This window comes from Teleopsis dalmanni, chromosome 2 (genome assembly GCF_002237135.1).
Source record: "Teleopsis dalmanni isolate 2A chromosome 2, ASM223713v2, whole genome shotgun sequence".
NCBI classification, from domain to species: domain Eukaryota; kingdom Metazoa; phylum Arthropoda; class Insecta; order Diptera; family Diopsidae; genus Teleopsis; species Teleopsis dalmanni.
Window position 1 is genome coordinate 59373077 of NC_051847.1, and position 21077 is coordinate 59394153.

General features: G+C 27.7%; 1 pseudogene; it reads left to right on the forward strand.

Moving 5' to 3' along the window:
* The first annotated feature begins 584 nt into the window (after nucleotides 1-584).
* LOC119683732 lies at nucleotides 585-19138 on the forward strand (annotated as a pseudogene).
* The last annotated feature ends 1939 nt before the right edge of the window (nucleotides 19139-21077 follow it).

The following is a 21077-nucleotide window of genomic DNA, read 5'->3' on the forward strand; positions in this document are numbered from 1 at the left end:
TTGCTTTTCTGTGAGTGTGTCTTTTTTCTCGATCTGCTTCCATTCCAACTTCTTTAATAAATTTAATTTTTTATTTCTTAACTTATCATAAAAACAATTTTCTTAATACTGTAATATATCAGGTTCAAGTACAATCCATAATTTACCACTCTCGTCTAAACAATATTCAAACTAAAATTCATCAAAGTTTGTAGAATAATTTTTTTAACTCTAAAATTATCATGAACTGTTTGTTCTTCTAATACTGCAATCTATCATGTTCAAATGCAATTTTCAACCTTCCAATCTCGTCGAAGTCATAATCAAATAAAAATTCATCAAAATTGGTGGAATAGGGTCAAAATTTATAGCTGTGTACAAATATATGTAGATATGTGTTTTAAAATAAAAAATAAAGATAAAATAAATAATAAAAATAGTTGAAACCAAAATAAATTAGATATATGTATTTTTAATACAATAATATTAAAATATTTTTTTTTTGTATATTTTACAGCTTAAATTATTTTTATTTTATTTTAATTTACATTTTCGTTTATAATGTTTATTAAAATCTAAATAAATTATTAACTTACTTCCAGATCCTTGAAATGCGCACGTATAACACTGCACATGAATCTATTCACTTCCTTTGCAGCTAACAACTCACTATGGTTGGTATGGTATTTAGTGATAATACCAGATACAGAACTACTACATCAGAGTCCCGTAAGTCAATTTTCAAATCTAATGAATTCACTCATAAATAGTAAAATTAATCATTTATCCAACTATTTTGATATTAAATAAAGCAAATTCTATCCTTCATACAAAATAAGTCACTCATCATTCCTGCTTCATACAATCGTTTATTTTGATTTAAACAAATGTTAGTACTCCTATTACCCTTAACCTTAAATGCCGTGCTTTTAGCAATTCATCAATTCCCCAGCTACCCCTACACATTGTCACCTACAAACAATTGAGGCTTGGCTCCGTTCCATTGTTGTTGAACAATATACAGTCATTCATATCCGTTCTCAGCAAATCGACTCCAACGCTTGCACTCACATTTGTCTCTGCTTTTCCATTTACAGGCCACTTGCGTTGCACTGCACATCATACTACACTACTTCCTTCTGACCAACTACTCATGGATGCTCTGCGAGGGTTTTTATTTGCATACGGTGCTGGTATCCGCATTTATATCTGAAAAAAAGTTGGTGAAATGGTTGATTGCATTTGGCTGGGGTTCGCCAGCTATTGTAATTTTTATTTATAGTTTGGCGCGTGGACTTGGCGGTATTGGTGATGAAGTTGTGCAGTAAGTATGAATAATGCTGCCAAAACTATGCATAGAAAGTTTTATATATAGTATATATATAAAAAAAAGTATTATAACACATATATTGAAAACTTTGACACCAATGTGATATAAATGGTAACGAAAAAACTGGGTTCGATATTTTGCTTAACCAAGGAAACTTTTCTGAATGCAAATACCATCAGAAATTTTTCTGAGCTGAGAGTTTAATTAGTTTTTGTTATAAAAAATGCAAGATATTAAATCTGCTTTCAGAATTTTTATTAATACCTTCCTGTTACTGATTTGTACATTATTCCATTCTTATGCTTCCTTTCGTTTTTTCATTTTTTCACCAGCTGCTGGATGAATTCTACTGATTATACCAATATTCTCGTTGTACCTGTTTGCATTTCAATGTTCCTCAATTTGCTTTTTCTGTGCAATATTGTGCGCGTAGTGATGCTTAAGCTTAAGGCTCCAGCCAGCATTCAAGGAAACTGTGGGCCATCACGTACTGTACTGCAAGCATTTCGGTAAGTGTGCACATAAATTTTTAGTTTTTATCTTCTTTCCATCAATTCATTTTCATTATCGCTTTAAGCATATCGACAACATTCATATTAACATATGCACATGATTGTCAGTGGTTTGAGTTATAAAAATGGTGCCTCGGGGCGTATGAGTAGCAACAAGCAATAATTTGCTAAGCAATTAAATTAAATTTCTGGAAATTTTAAGACTTAAACATGCAAATTAAATACCTTTAAGGTCCAAATAGCTTAAACAAATATGTATTACAATAATTAGATTAAAAGTTTTTAGTAAAATTTATATCAAGAATGTTTTCTTTAATATTAATAATACATATTCCAAGTTGAATTAATTTTTAGTACAAATTTTGCATACTAATCACTTTACAGCGCCACATTGCTACTTGTGCCACTTTTGGGCTTGCAGTATATTGTGACACCATTCCGTCCTGATCCTGGCCACCCATGGGAGCACACCTACGAAGTTGTATCAGCTTTTACCGCATCCTTTCAAGTAAGTGCAGTAATTTAATTATCTTTAAATAAATGTAGGTGTTGATGTCGAAAAATATTTTGAAATTTTGAAAATACTGTGGAGTCAAAAAATATTTAAAATACCAAAATATAAGCTAATTAAGTTTAATTGAAATTATTCTGCCTAAGAAAATAAAAAGAATTAGGTAAAAAAAATTCGATATAAAATATCACACATTCAAAGTAATAAAAAAAAATAATATTATTACATGTTTTTAAAAAGCTGTGGAATAATTAGAATACATAAGAAAGTTACATTACACTTCATTCATGCCTTTTAGTTGTGAACTTAGCCATAAAAGATTTGCTTAAAAAACAAAGTAGAGTTTTTACTATGTTTGTTAAGTTTTATTTAGCTAAATATTTCCTACAATGGACATAATACCTATTCTTAGAACAGTTTCCAACTTTTACCTCGAGTCTTGACACAACTCTCTTTGTACAACTCAGGCGTAGTATTGTGACTGAAACAACTGTCAATATAAATGAAAATATCAATATAAATATATGGAATAACTGAGCTGTCATAAATTTTATTTAGTGATGAACTTACTTGTTTTAGTCAGTAAACATCTAAACATATTTTTTGGTATTAATATAAACTATATATTGAACTATATATATAGCTTGATATTGTAACTGTTGCAAAAACAATTTATCCAAATGCATCTGAAATTTTTTGAGTTGATTGAATACTAGCAACTAAATAATACCCAAATTAAAAATAAAAATTATATATCTGTTTAAGAACTAATGAATTGTTATGCGATCCGCTGAGGTCGAGTATACTAACATTCAGAAGATATAACATGAAAGCAATAATGTAACAATAAAATAATAACAACAAAAATTTAATTAATTTATTGAAATTTGGAAGACCATACAACGCTGTTTCGAGTAAGTCCTGCGCGTAACAACTATTCACAAGTAGATCATGACTATTGATAAAGGTTCAAAGCTGGTGTATCCAGAACTCTGGCTAATATTTGCTTGTTGTCAATCCTACTTCAACATTACAAATGATCTGTATCAGGAAAATAATATAATGTGTATCAACTGCCTACTGATACAACATGATTATTTTTAAAGCCTCTGAGCTGATATCCGCAAAGGTCTGTGCGTACCAACTTTTCACTGGTTTACACAAATTATTTATTAAACTTGCACAGCAACAATCGTCCTACATATTTTTTTCATAATAGTAAAAATTAATCTCATTTAAAACTTGATTTAATATTTTTATTCAAATTCGTACTACAGAGTACTTCCAAAAGTGATACTGATTTCATTAAAGTATTCAAAAACTATATATCTAAAATTCTTTTTCTTAAATTTTCACAGAATAAAAACTATGAATTCTTATGAAATTTTATTCAAGTTTTTGTTTGTCTTAATAAATATATCGTTTCACCGATTTAAAGTTTAAAAACGGATCAACAGATGAATGAACAGACGACGTTTTCTTCTTAGTCAACCTACCATAAAGCATTCAGAAAGTTTTCTTAAAATATTTATAATGAGAATAATAAATTTAGAGAGAAGATAAAAGCAAAACTGCAGTCGCATTTAATTTTGATCTCTGTAAAGTATATTGTCCACACTTAAAAGCTATAAAAACCTTATTCACTTGAAAAGATTTGAATGGGACAGCATAAAAACAACTGCACAAATAGAAGTACTTTGTAAAAGAAGAATATAAATAAGATGCAGTGCAACTTACAGGAAATGCAGAATATTAAGTATCTTAGTAACAGAATAATTTAAATCTTTTAAGTAAATGAATTCTTATTTAATTCCAAAAATTGTGTTAAAATCAGTTAAGTAAATTTTAAGTTCATAGTACTTCATGGGAACTGCTCAAGGGGAAACCTTTCGTCTGTCAGTTGTCATAAAAGTTTCCTCTGCAACATAAAAACACTACCATCACTACATATTTTTATAGTACCTAGAAGCATCTGGAGCTTTTTACTTGCTCAGCAGATAAAATAGAATACATTGCATTTAATTCATGTCTAGTAAAAAGTTAAGTATAAAAATAAAAACTAAAAACTTATGAAAGGATTAGCTAGATTTTTAAATTTAAATTAAAAATATTTTACTCTCATTAACTAAATGTTTTGTTTGAAATATTTTTCTTTTTTATTTTTTTTCTTTAATCAGAAGCAGAATAATTTACAAGTCCTTTAAATCATAACTGGGATTTATTGTTCCATAACTTTCATCACATTTAGATGGAAAGCCAAATATGAATTCTGCATATTATGTCATATATAAATGGGTTTGTCCGCTTGTTTGTGTATACAGCAAGCGAAAAGGATGCACTTATGCTCCTCTATTTTTAAATGCATCTAACTGACATGACTGCAATTTCGCTTAATGGGAAGTGAGCTCACTTTTATGTATGCGTACTCACAATTTTGTATGCATATAATTACGTAGGAAACCGCATATAAATTTGTTTTAATTTTACTCAGTTTAATAAAAAGTCAACAAGCTGCACACAAGTAGCGAGAAGTCACCCACCCAGTAGAAAATATTGTCACCATTGAAGAAATAAAATATGTCAGAGCAATTGAAATATAGCTGAAACAATATTCATTTGACTGTCACTTTTTACTTTGAATAGGACCATTAAAAGACATGTATTTTATATAGCAAGAAAAGAGAGTTCTAATAATCAGAAAATTCTGTTTCTAAAACAGGATCTATTCCGTAAAATACAACTATTCCGTAAAAATACAATGCTATCAACATACATTAAACACTGTAGCGGCATCTTTTAGCCGTACTTTTTAATATATCCAAATAGAAGGGTGAATCATTCTATAAAATACCAAAGCGGAGTAGACACTGAATACAGTTTCCATATCTTTTTGTTCCTTGACCAACCACCAATTAAGTTGAATTTCTTAAACATCTTATAATTTCATTATTTAAAATGAGACCCCAAACAAACTAAATATTTGTAAAAAATTAAATATATACTACACAATACATCAAATATGATAGGCTCAGGCTATAATATACTTTCTCACAAAATTAACAACACATTTTAAACACTTCATAAAATTAGTAATTGATAGATGTAAGACGCCCCTAAACCTTAAGAGAAATCGTTGAAAATTTATTAAAGAACAGAATACAGTTTTCTGGTAACATGTAACATTTTTACCAAATAACTAGAAATATATTTTCGTCATGATATGCAATTATAATGCATCAATAGTGGTCAATTATTGCTTAGTTTGATGAAATGATAAACAATAACTCAGCCAAGACCTAAAGAGGGGTTTTGAAGATACCTCGAGTTAATAAAGAGTAAAAATGCTCAAGTGCACTGGTTCAAGTAGCTTCAACATAATATAGATAGTCTATAGATTCGCTTCGAAAAGGATGAGGAACATTCAGTTTCTAAAGCCTTTATACCAATACTTTAACCCGCTACTGCGATACTAACAGCATTACAAAACGCTATGAGGCCCTATGCTCCAATAGGAGATACAGGAATTGATGAAGATGATGATGGTGGTGGTGGTCCAAACAGAAAAACTGCATTAGCCTAAATAAATGGAAAACCCATTAGAGTGCTAGAAAACTGTTTGAGCCAAGCTCATATATCCGATCAAAGTATGCAACAAATATTGCAAATATTGCTTAAACTAAAGTCTTTGATGTTGCAAATATCGAAATCCGAAAGACTTTTCTGTCTAAGTTATTTTAAATGACAAAGCTGACAATTTTAGGCGACGTGTGATACTTTTTTGAGTCATCATAAGGCTCATCATATCTGCAATTTTAGATTTTCTTGATATATAACAAATATTATAACAAGTATTGATGAAAACAAATTGATCAAAAATTAAAAAATTAAGACGTTTTCAAAAATATTAGTTCAGTGACCTTCATCTTTATAAATAGTGCATATAGTATCCAACTTCACACCGCATTTTATGTTGTGATGGATAGAGAAAAGTTTAACGTTGTATTGAATTACAATTATAGTTCATCTATATATTCTGGTAAAACTAAAAGTAGCAAATTATGGATAATATCAACATTGAAGTATACCGTAAAAATATCAAGAATATCAAAAATTTAATAATCAAAAAAATTGGAACAATCAAACATTTTCTGAGGATATGTATCATTCTAGCTGTTTTTAAATAAAATGTAGAAGGCATAGTAGTGTAGCGAACTCTGTTCGTCTGCCAGTTAACATCCAAAAATAGAATGAGCAGATGTTAGTTTCAGTTTTTTGAAATACATTGCTTTCCATATAGCGGTGGTACGAAAACCAACAGGCTGCCCTACTTATCACTATCTAATCTCAGAGTAATCACTAACCGCATGGGGCGGTACGCAGATCTTAGATCAATCATTGAATAATCATGAAGATTATCAGGAATACTCAAATTAGTCAGTGAGATGGGCGGAACTTTACACAATTCCCCCAGCTATCATAGAGTAAAAGTGCCCAGATGCACTAACTCGGAAAAGGCTTATAATAACATAACTAACGAATATATCTCCACCATAAAACATCTATATTTCCTACTGTTAAGTAGTAAAACTTACTTTTAAATATTTTAAATTTCTATACATATTCATTACAATGATTCTCAACTGGGTTGGTATGCATATTCTTTCGTATACTAAACCTTCATAAGGACTTAAAATAATCTTCAAAGGAATAATAGCTCAAGAAGTATTTTACTTTACTTTAATACGCATTTTCATATGCGTTTGCACACACACAAATATAATTAAGTCTTCCAAGTATTATGACTGCTTAAGTAAAGAATTGCTTTTGAAGTTTATGTATCTGACAGTTGTTATAAATGACTTAAAGCAAAAACTAAAACATTAAAAAAAAAATATATACGACATAAAACTGCAATAAAGCAGTGATTAGTTGTGCGTGCGGGTATAAAAGTCGTAAACACTTTCTCATTGTAGTTGATTTATGTTCCTCAGTACAATTTCAGTGTGAAAATGATGGTATATAATCACATAAAAAGTATAAAAAGTAAAAACAATATTTAATACATTGCAAAAAAATATTTTTTATGTATAAATATTGTGGAGCACCTATAATTCAATCATCAGAAAACTTTATTATAGAAATTAAAATAAATTAAATAAGTCATTAATTTCCTAAGAAAGAAAGTTTTATTCTTGTATTCGATTCGATTTTTCCGTAAGTCAAAATAAAATTCTATATAATATAATAACAAACAATATACAATAGTCAAAATTTTAGAAAATTTCGTAACAAAAATCTCTATTATTATTTAAATAAAATTATTCTTTACAAATAGATAAATCCAACCTGCAGCGCTGCTTAACATAAAAAATGTACACACTTAATGACCGAATGGAAAATTTTGTCTCAAACAAGAACATTTATACTTTCTTTTGTAAGATAAGCATATATTAATAAAAATACAAGAAAATTATTAAAATAATATCAGTATATATCACAAACCATTTGATAGCCCCAAGGATAACAAGGATAAAGTATGGTTGCTTTGTTTGAAATGTAAAACAAAGCGCAAATGTGTTGAAAAGCTTTGACAAAAATATGGAAAACAATAAGAAAACCCAAAGATTATTATTATGTGATTTTGTGGTATCTACAATCCAAAATACAAGTGGTTAAACAAACCGAAAAGAGATTTACATATAAAAACATATACTTCTACGGATACTTGTCTAAATACTTATGTATAAATATAAATAAACTAGGATTTCCTTAGCAAAAATAAAAGATAACAAAGGAACGGATTTCAACTTAAATGCTTTGGCAAATAATGCAAATTTTATTTAAAAATTTTCTTTCATCGCACGATTTGATATTTAAACCTAAAACTTCTGTTAAAAGTCTGGTTAGTTGATATTTTTAAAGCAAAACTTTTATTTCAAAATACTTAAAAATAAATTTTAGTAAAGAAAATACTAAACAAAACATATAAAAGCTTTTACACAAACATTTAAAAAAAAGAACATTAAAACGTTAATAGTACCCAGAAAAGTCTATAGCCGAATATGGTCGAAATATTAGTTCTAATATCATCTTTTAAAACACAATAAAAATTTTTTAAATAAATATTAATTAACTATTGGCCTATTAGCACGTTTAAAAACAAAAATATTATTAAAAATTTGTTGGTCATTAAAACAATGCATTATTAAAAAAATTGTTTATAATGGCTATAACCATTGCAGCCAATTCAAGACAATTTGTTTTTATAGTTTTTAGAATGCAGTGTTAGAATACATTCTAAGGCAGAAAATCCCTACATCCATTTTTAAAGATATTGCTTAACTACCTCAATTAGCTGTTGAATCAACAGTGTTGACTCACATATCATATTCAACAGCTAGCTTATTTTAGTTATGTTAAGTTATTATCTTAAAGTTATTAATAATGATTTAATTTCTTCTGTTTAAAATAAATAATGAATAGTGGATAGTAATTTTACCATCAAAATTATCAATCGGTTTCATAGATCGTCAAAATTGTTGCATTTGGGATTTAGAAAATTCAGGAGTAAACAAATGCACATGATCTCGTTGCTCAGTGCAGATTTTTTTAATTAAAATATAATCTGATATATTGAAAAACGGGCATATTACTTTTGATTTCAATATAGTACCACTTAGATTACCAAATAATTCAATTGCTGCATAAGCCATTTCTTAGTAGTATAAATCTCCATGGTAGTTCGAATATTTTTTTCTGTGGTAATTTTTTCAATCAAAATTCTATTTTAATGAACTTTTAGTGCAATTTTATTTCATTAATTTATTTATTTTAATTTTTTATTCATACATCTTGAGCAAAATATATAACACTCGAGACTAAGTTATTTTAAGATTTTAACAGCAGTTCTTTTTTTTGATTTAAGAGTTAAACTTTAACTTAATTTATATATTTTATGGAAAATATAAATGTTTACTAACACTACTTTTACCAATAAATTTTGACATATTGAGAGTTAGTCTAAATTAAATTCAGATTTAACATTCGAAAACGCCATAAGTTTCATATTTACCAGCCTTCAAACTTTCTAATATTCAAGAATCAAGACCAACGAAACACAAAATCTTTATACATTCTGATCATGAAAAATATTTAGAAAAGAGCACATACATGTCACCAAAGTACCCAAACCATTTACCCAATATACTATTGGGTACATATTTTTTATTAATATATATTACATATGCAATCTGGGCATATGCAATCTAGGCATATGCAAAAATTCTTACCTTATTATGAACAGCGCAGAGGAAAAAGAAAGAGAACTATATTGGGAAGGGTTATCAAGACTATCACAATCTACAATGCTTTTAGAAACTTACAACCTAAAAGGCTTCAAGGATTGCATAAAACAAACAAAGAATAACTTTAGAGCTATTACGGGAATACTAACCAGTGATTAAATAATTACCTAACAAAGTTTGGAATCAAATTCAACTTAGGTGGCATATACTGTGAAAAAGAGAAAGAGAAAGAGAAAAGAGAAAGAAACCGCATACCATGCAGAATTGATACACAAACGGAAGAAACACTTAGGAAGGTATTTCTTAAAACATAGGAATTCAAGGTTAGGAAAGATAGGCTCTATACTATATTTTATTCGAGAAATCGAACTTCGAGAAACACGCTAATCCGACTAAGGGGTGCAATAGATCTTTAGGTTGCAGTGTTCTATTCCTTTTTTAATAATAACACTGTTACATATATGTTAATGTTTTTATATATATATGTATTATATATTACACATAATATTTAATATATTTTATGTATAATAGATAACACATAATACATAACAATATATATATATTAAATTAATTTAAATACTTATATATAATTTTCATATTTATATGTTACATATATATTATTATTTGTTTGTATATTTAATACATTAAAATTTATTTAAAACAGAAATAGTAAAATTTAATTTATTTTAATTTAACTATTTCTAATTAGAAAACCATGTTTTACGTCTGGCATTTAAATATTTATTTCATTGGTATTGCATCTATTCTTCCAGAATTTTGGTATTTACATAAAATTTCTCTTAATATAATTTTGTGATTATATAGTTCAAGTATGAGTAGTACTATGAAATGATTTTTGATTAAACAAAAAAATTAAAACAATTATATCAGATATTACCAAATAATCAGAATAAAGTAACATAAAATGTTTGTAGGTACTAAGTTTATGTACAGAATTTATCTATGTAGTTGCAATCAAAACAATACGTCTGCATTCAAATTTAGTTTTATTCTACAATTCTACTGAAAATTCCATTATATACCAATAATATTAAGAATATAAAAATAAACATCAAATTCAGTTGAAAGATAACAAAACTTATTCCACAAGAAAAGTTATTAAAATTAATGTACAGTAAAAACACAACTGCTCTAGTGAAATTCAAGAAATCTGGTAATCTGGTTCTCTTATTCCAAGTAGTATATTGTATGCAAGTAAAATTTGCAATGTGACCTTTCAGGTGTTGAATCCAACTGACAACCATTAGTATGTAAATGGATTGTATGGCAACTTCATTATCAGATACCCTGCATGAGCATATGCTATGGATGCTTTGAAATGATGTTCCATTTACTTCATTAAAACTAAGAAACGCTACAAAATGTTATTAAATGTTGCACAGCTGCAAAATGTAATTTTTGAAGATTAAATTTCAAAATTTAACTATCTCAAATATTTTCATTGCAATTTAATGCAATTTATATTAAAAGAACTTATGCACGATTTAAGTTCAAATTTTGTCGATAAAAATATGTTAGTATTTTGTTATAAGTTTTAATATTAAATTTTTTAATAAATAATATGTTTTTGGAAAAATATTGAATCCATATTTGTACAATTATTTAAATAAATTTTGACTCATGTTTCTTAATCTATGCACATTAATCATTTTCCTTATTAAAACAAAAATTTTAATACTTTTTAGAGTATTGTTCCCTCGAGGAACTCGTGCCTGTCGCATCGTAAAAAAAGACTTCTGTCATTTAATATGTATTCGAAGATTTTATTATGCACTTACTTATTTGCATAAATACTTTAAAGACTTTAAATTTTATTTTATTTCATTCAAGTAGAATAAAAAATTTAACCAAGTTGTAGTAAAAGAAGAAAAATAATAACAATAAATTATTTAACATCTTTATAATGCGGCCATAAAAAGCGACTCTTGAGTTACTTAATATTTTATGTTTTCATTTTAAGAGTTTTTTAGAGTTTTTTTAAGATATTTGTAAACGTTTTTTGGCAAGCATATGGAAGAAATTGATTTATTATTATAATTTCGACTAAAACGTAAGATAAATAAAATTTCCCTACTGTATAGATCTAGAAACTTCTATGAGTTATCTTCTACTGTTTTGACTTACATCAAGAAGTGAATTTAATTAGATAATGAAAACAAGAAGATGTAGGTATGGAAGCAGCAAACTGAAAAAAAATTTATTTATTTAAGACTTTAAGCCAAATGAAAAAACAAGATTTCAGTTTTGAAATACTAATAAAAAAGCCAGAGCTAAGTTGCTTTTATAGTCAACAAAAAAAATATTGCTAATGAATTAAGAAAAAAGTAGGAAGAAAAATACATGGTTTTTCATACCAACGAATCTCTTGTTATGATTCTATTCCTTAGTACAAATAACGCGACTGAGACTGTCAAAAAAACATCAAAATAAAACAATAAAAAACCATCAAACACGATTTCGTGCTAAACAACAATAGGATTATATTCCGCTTGCACTCTAGTACAACACACCTGATGAGACTAGAACCATATGTCATACTTTTTTAACAAGGATACAAGCATATCTTGATACTTATTACATTTGTGTCGAGATAGTGAGTCGATAAAAGTCCTATATGAACAAATTTCGCTAGTTCTAAATGACGTTATATATTTGAATATGACTTTCTTCTTGTTCAGAAACAGGGCCCACCTAAACCTGTGCTAGAAAGAAGTAGTTGAGTTAGTTAACACACAACTATCATACAGATAGTTGATTAAAAGTTGACTGCACTATGACATTCGTCAGATTTATTAAAATGTTTAATACCACATTATACTGCCGATTCAAATCATTCAAATCATTCAAATGTTGCATGAAAGAATATGTATTTAGGTATAATACGCCTATTATGAAAAAACGGAAAAATTGGTATAAACGAAGATTAATCACATCCAAGGGATATTGCCCCTTATCGATATTACGCACCGATGGAATTGTGCAGATATAACGTCGATGAATCCAGACAGTGGAGAAGAAAAATATGAAAACTGCAGTACATTGAGCTATTATTTATACCAAGCAGTATTTTATATGTTCTAAAGTCGGCACACATAATAGTCTTATAAAGACATAAAAATCTTTCTATATTAATAGGGGAACAAGTTAAACATATTAATAACATGTGATCTTTAATTTCCACTCAACCAAATTAAGCCACAGCAACGCGTGGTGTGCGTTTCTTAGAAAGTATTAGCAAAAATTTAAATGAAAAACTAAAAACATTTTCTTTGAATTTATATTTAAGTATTTTAGTTTCCTATTCATAACTTTAGAACATATTCCAGTTTTCGACAACATTTTTGGCCAAGTAATGGGACAAATTGCTTAATATTCACTTACAAGTTTTGAAAGCATCTCATTACCACTACTTTAAACTATTCCTTAAAAGTTTCCGGTGGTGAACGCGGTTTAAACTTCCTTAAAACCACGTATTCACATTTTCACTACAAGCAAAGAACAAAGTTTGTGCCCTTCATAAAAACCTTTTTGTTAAAAAATAGTTAGGAAACTCCACACTTGTTCTTACTAGTCTTTCACACGAAATAATACTTTTGTACATTATTATTAAACACAAACTGCAAGAACTAGTGCATATGTGCAATTAGAAAAATTCCTTAGGATATGAGTACGAGTTAAAAAAAAGGGACTAAATCCGAAATGCAAAATTAAATAAGGGCAACAAAGATTAGAACTTTAAAATGAAGCTTAATAATTTTCAGTAGAATAAAGAGTGCTTAAACAATATTGCTCATACCACCTGCTGTTGTGTAATAATTCATTACTTTCGTTTGTTATTTTCTAGAACTTAAATTCATTAGCATTTCTCGTTTCCCACGCTAAGTGACCTTTTTGTTCCATTCAACCAGCATGAAAATTAGCCTTTAGCAAGAACAGTTCCTGAATATTGCCTAGGACACCGCATTGTTAAGCAGCACCGCATTTGCTTGAAAAGCATAACGAGCCATTAAAACCATTTTCAAATGAATTTAACAATGGTACTAATCCTGAATAAAAAAAGGAATTTACGATGAAAATGTTTTAAATGCATTTAATGGGGAAAAGTAATACTAAATCCAGATTCATAAATATTAAATACAAAATTATTCTTGTTTACATTACTTTTTCTTCACTTCATGCTCATTTATGAAAAAAACTCTTTTATAAAATATTTAGAACAATATTATTGCTAACTCAAAACTGAATAATATAGAAATACTTGTGAAAGCTATTTTAAGAAAAGTAATGTAAACAAAAGATGTTTGCCTTTTTTATTATTTGAATTCACTTTAATATCCTTTCCATGACGGTATTTTTGAATATAAATTTAAAAGGAATTTATAATCATTAAATCATTAAATGCTTACAATTATTAAATGTATAATTGCAAAAATAAAACCCACATTATTTTTTTATTAATTTGGACTTACGATATACAGTGATTATAATCTTAGTCAAAATCGAATGTAAACATAATTCAACGGTTCCAAATAAACCTACTGAAACTCTTGTTCTTAACCGTTTAGGAAAGATTCTTCCATTGGTTGCATGCCGACAATACATTTCTTGAAGTTCCAGCCAAAAACGCACATATCGTTGAGTTTGTGCCCTCCTTCTTCGTCGTTTATATGCTCCAAACATATCCAAATAAAAAGTAAGTTTTTCAAATTTACACAACTCACGCTACATCCATAGAGATATAGTAGTAGTAGTTCCTCTCCTATTAGTAAAATTAGCCGTATATATAATCTACTTTGTAACATAAAAACAGCTAAGCACACCTTGACAAACCTAACTTGTTTTTGTTTTTCAAACTAAGGTTTATGCATATAAATACAATCCATAACTTCGTATTTTCAGAGTGACCTTAGGAGTATTTTTAAATTGTATTCTGTGGAAACTTATCTCAGAACTTAAATACACCCTATGCTCCAGTAAGAGATACAGGAATTGCTGATAACGATGATCTGATATTAAAATATAAATAATAGTTTTGACAACTCTACTAATCATTAAACCTAGCATTGAAAGATTACAGATCCAAATATATTCAGATACATACATAAAGATACATTTTATTGAAAAATAATATGCAAGATTACTTTTCAAAATGTTACGGTTTTTAAACTGCAGATTTTTTCCAAATTACTTTCCCTCAAAACAAATTTCTGCAGACTGCAACAGACATCGGGAATTCAGCTGGAATTTTCCATTTACTTAAATTACTTCCATTTTCTACTCACTGAATCTCGTAGACATATAGTGGTCACTTGAAAGATTTTTTATACTTTCTTTATGTATTGTTGATTAGGAGTAGTTTTTGGCGCAGTGCTCTATCATCGACCGCCATAATCATGGTAGTGTTCTTCTCTATCTATACATAATTTATAAGTGTCTGTAGTGAGTCTGACTTATTTTCATACTTCACATATATTTTTAAGAATGTCTACCAAATATTTTACGAAGTTTGGTAAATATTTGTAATTTATCACAGTTATTATTTTAACTTCGCATAGATGGTTTTATTTATTTAAAAATTGTACATGATTTTTATTATCTTTTGCTTTGGGTAAATGAAGTCACGTATTATAACTGTTCATCATTTTTTTTTTAAACTTATTTAATGAAAAGAATTTTTTTTTGTATTATTTTTAAGTAAACTTAATTGACTTCTTTTTTAAAATTGTTTTTCCTATTGAATTTTTTCTACTTTATTTGCAGGGTTTATGCGTAGCCACCCTATTCTGCTTTTTCAACGGTGAGGTCATCGCACAAGTGAAACGGAAATGGCGTACAGTATGCTTCAGTAACAGACCACGTGCGAATTCCTACACAGCCACTCAGGTCTCGGTAAGATTTTTATAGATGTCTGTGTTTGTATCTTTGTAATATGTGTACGTCTCGTGTATAAACGTAAAATTAAAGGAAAACTAATTAAACACACTTTTTGTGCTCAGTGTAAAATTTTCCATAAAATTGAGTCGTGAATTCAGCAATAAAATAGTTTTTTTACTTGAAACAATTAACGATAAATTAAAGTTATTTAATTTAATATTTGCTTATAGAGTATAAGTAATTGTAAACTACATAAATAGTTAGTTGAAATGAAGTTCTGAATCATTTGTGTCAATATTTTCAATTATCTTATAATTGAATCGGACAGTTTCTTTAATTAATTATAATAATATATTTTATGTATAATTATTTAAATTTTTGTTTGTTTACTTTTTTCAAATGAAATATTATTTTTTGTAAAACATAATATATTAGTTTTAAATTCTCCTTATTATTTTATAACAATTTTTCAGAAACCAAAAATTTTATTATTTATATAAAAGTTATCGCAGCCCAACAACAGTATGTAGCTCAGTTTAAAAGCTATTTCCTTTTCGAATTAATATCAAACCCAAAATATTGTTTTTTTATATAAAATAATAATTTCGTTGAAGAACTAATTAAATTTCAATACTTAAACATCATAAATACAATGCTTGAGTATGAACACAATTACTTTAATTTTAAAGTCTCATTTCTGTTTCCGACTTAACCATTTTGACCCAAAAACTCTGAAAGTTCCAAGCATGTCAAGTGTTTGCAATTTACAACAAAGTTTTTCCGCTTTATCTCAATAAATGCAATTATCGTCCCGCCCGCAGTATTAAGTTTTCCTCACAATTAAACAATTTTGTAAATTAAGCCTTAAAATGTGGTCTCAAAGACAACAAAAGCGCACTTTGATTATATCAAAGGGAGTAAAATGTGAGAGAAGCGCGAACTCTTCCTACTTTTAAGGACATCGTTAGGAAAAATAACGAAAAAAAACTTTTAATTGATTAAGTTAAACTGTCAATAGTTTTCAAAGTTTACAAGAAGAACAAAGTGTCAGAAACTTTCTGTGATAAGAGCATTAAAATTTAATTTATCTTTAAATCGTTTATTTAGAATATATTCAAAAAAGTTTTGCTCTGTCTGTTTCATACAGTTTAAATTTAATAAAATATATTGATTTAAACATTTAATAATGCATTATTTTTATTTACTATTTAACACTAAGTATTTTTAAATAAATAAATATTATATGAAATGTGTTTTATGTTGAGAGAAGAATATCATCAAACATTTAAAAATTGGCGAGCTTGCTTTGAGATCTCAACCATTAACATAACCTGCGGGATTATTAGCAATTATAACACATAACATAAATCCGTAACATATTTAATAGCACAATAGTTTTTAGACTTATTTCTACTTTACTATATGCAGCAATATGGTCTTCTTCCATAGTAACAAATTTATTCCAATATGTATCTTATATTTCGTTGCATTTTATTATAAGACGATTTATCTGTTACCTTAAAAAGTTTTAGTTTCATAATCATTTTTTCCATGCAACCAAACCTTCATTACTGGAGCATTGTTTTTGAATCTGCAAGCAAATGTTTGTTACTAGAAGCCAGATCCGAACAATATTAAAGATGAAGAAATTTGAAACTTTACTACGTGCCATATTGCTAGAAGGTATAGTGGCAAACTTTGACTCGTTGTATACGTCAGATACGTCAGACCCCACACAACTATAATACCTGTATATGGAAACTCATCATTATAAAGTTTGATCGCTTACTTAAAATTCATAAAAAACTTAAAAAGCCTATCAATTTACTTAGACACCCTTTTTTATTTCCCCATGATAACCACTGAGATTGATTAAAAAGTATTAAGCATACTTTAGCAAATAAATAATTGCAAAAATTAATAGAAGCGTTGAATACATTAATTAATTAGAAAATATTAATTTTCATTTGTTTTTGTTTATATTTTTAATTTACATTTATCTGATAATTTTAATTAATTTTTTTACACATTAATTTATATTAATTAAAATAAATAATTTTAATATTAAAGTGATGTTAATATTAACTGGAAAATCTTAAATATATATTACGCAGCTAATAAATTAACATAGATGTATGTTTATTCTACAAATGTATTGTATAGTATATACAGTATATGATTAAATCTACAAATATATACAGTGGTCGCTTGAAAACTTAAACAATATATCATATTAAAACTTTTTGTTTAACATTTATTATAAAATAAACAAAGTTCTAAAACATAAAGAACGTTCCTTTACGGAAACATAAATTTCAATGTAAATCAGATTACGTTTGCGAGTGAACACTGTACATATTTCGTTTTAAATAAATATTATTAACAGATATAAAATTCTTTTTATACAATTTTAAAACTTACGAGCCATTATATCAAAATCTTAGTTCTTTTGATTATAGTTTGTACGCTGTGGCCCGCCAATGCCCGGTGAAGAGAAAGTATGACTAAAGGAGATGTCGTCAGCGGCAGTGCGGCGTACATCAGCTGCTAAGACTGTTAACGATGATGGTGATGTTAGTACCTCACAACGATTACGTAGTGGCAGTGCAGCAACAGCAAAACAAGTGGGCATATTAGATGGTATACGTAAAGTGCATTTCTTCCGACGTAAAACTATTGATAACTCACGCATCCGGCAGCCGCTAATGGAAGAAATCACAGCTGCCGGAAATGCTGATTGCGCCACAGAAACACATGCACAGATTTCGCTAACGAATCCAATACCAATGACGACAATGCAAGTGACTACAATAGAAAAATCAACCATAACCACAACCACAACAACATCAACAATAACAACGACTAATCACACAGCAACAATTTCATTACATAAGCCTGTGACAACAACAAACTCAGCAGCTACTATTAGTACGGCTACAGTTACAGCTGCAACAACAGCAACGATATATACAAATAGTATTAAAAATGGTGGCAGCGGAAATGGCGGTACAAATGGCAGCAATCATGCGGGTGTAATGATTGTTACCACCACCGCCATACACAATGCCAACAACACATGTACATACAACAATAATTTAAGTTTAGATGGCAAAGTAGCCGATGAGGCATTATAAGCTGTTCACACACACTTAAAGACACACACAAACACACACACGCATACAAAAGAAAAACGAAGTGGAACGGTGATATAGTGGCACATTGAGTGCTGTCAAGTGGTACCTCTAGGAAATACAAACAAGTGTTCAGTTAGAAATTATTTACTTTTGATTAAGGATAATACAGGGATTACAGGAATTAAACAGTGAGAAAATTGGATTTAATCAAATAATAAAGAATTTATAAGTGTAAAAATAAAATAAATTATAAAAAAATATTAATTTTTACCATGAACACTTCATCAGCTGATGGCACTCAATAAACAACTTGATAAATATGGCTAAATACTGTACTCTATGTAAAAAATATTTTTAACAAACAATTCCTATAAGTTAATAAACCAAGTCAAAAATCTCATAATTTAAGCACAGGATTTATAAAATAAGTCAAAATTCTCTACTCTAACCGGTAAATTGGCAAAAAATATATACGAAAATATAAAATAATATATAGACTATTATTTAAAAAAAAATACAAAAAAATAAAAAATATAATATTGAAAAAAAAATATGAAAAACATTAAAGATATTAAAAATATGAAAAAAAAAATTAAAAAACAAAAAATATCTTGCAAAATAATACCTAAATTATATATACTCTAATTTAAGATATTTTATTCTAATTTAATGAAATTAATATTTGATATTAAATATCAATGTATTTTATTCAAAAGTTATTTAAAATAAAATATGTTGTCAGGTGTAATGTAAAATTGTATAAAAATTTTTTTAAATTGCTGAACATTCTTCAAAAAGAAAGTATTTATTTTATGTGTGAAATAAAATGATATTATTTGTGTATAAATGACTTGTTTTTTATTATTAAATGAAATAGTGAATAATGAATTATGGTAAGTAATTCAAACAATTTCCACATATTTCTGTATTAACAAATATTTTTATAAAATTCTTCAATTGAATTTATCAATATTTACTTTGGTTATTGAAATCATGTTAAATATTTCATTTGTATTGAAAACCTTGTGGTCAAGAAATAACTAATAGTGACAAAGCCAAAAGGACATTGGACGAGTAGATTCTCACTTGAGGTCAGCAAGTGCTTTAAATCAATATATTTGAGTGGAAATAGAAGCTATGTTAGCTATACAACATTAGCAGATTGTCTTTGCAATACGAGCAGATTAAAGAATTGTTTCAGATATGAAACGTTTTCCTTGTATATAAAATTGATGCAGTCCAGAGAAGATGATAAAGACAAGCCACAATCGTTATGTGATGTATATATATTGGTAATAGAGGTGCGAGGAACTATGCTTTCGATTGTATACTTTAGTCAAATATCAAAATAACTTCGTAGTAAAATATATTATTGCGAAATACTCTATACCGTATAGCTCATTTTTGTATTGTTGAGTATCTTTTATGAAACTCAATAAACATTAAATAACTTTGATTATTTTTTACAAACTATTTTCACACCTAATTAAAGTACTGTTATTAAATAGTTTACATTACTTTGATAAATATAATTTTTAAAATTATATTTAGTATCAAATTAAAAATCAATTTATGTAAGAGATAAACTTCTTTACTTTTTTTTTATTTTCTCAAATTTTTTTTATAAACTATGACATTGATTTACAGTTGGTATTTTACAAAAGTATTAAATATTCCAGATTGTGTGCTTTTTATCTTAAATATATAAAAGTTCAAATTCCGTACCAACGAGGAAATATATTATAGTTCTTATATTATATAGACTAATCTTTATATTAATTTTAATAAATTCATAGTAAATGACCAATTCCCAGTTTTGAAGTTTCATATTTAGAATTCAAGAACTTCAGCTTTTTCATAACAGTGATTCTTATAGAGGGATGACCTGAATATAAATTAATTTTATATCGGTTATTCGAAAGGTTGCCACAAAATTAATATTATTATGTTTGATTGTCACATTCTAACAATCTTGCGTATTAGACGTGCTATATGACTACATGATATCACAAAATATCGTTTTTATGTGGAAAAGGAGGAGTCTCCTTATCACGTTCTATTCGATTGTGAATATTTACTTTAGTTGAGAAAAAGAAAATCGGGGTGAAATTTTTAATTCAATCAGTATTTGAAAACTCCTTTACTGTAAAAGTAGTCTTACATTTCACAAACAGTTTATTCTCCTCTTCGCCAAGAGACTTACATCCGACACTAAAGGTTCTGTTACTAGAGGTAAACAATAATATGTGGTTTATATATGTATAGTGTATGTCAAATTTAATAAATAAGTACTTAAAACTTAAAATATTCCTAGAAGTGTTCGAACAGTAAAGAAGAAATAACTACAAACATTTAATTAATTTATTGAAATTTGGCTGACTACACAACGCTGTTTCTAGTATTGCCAAGTAC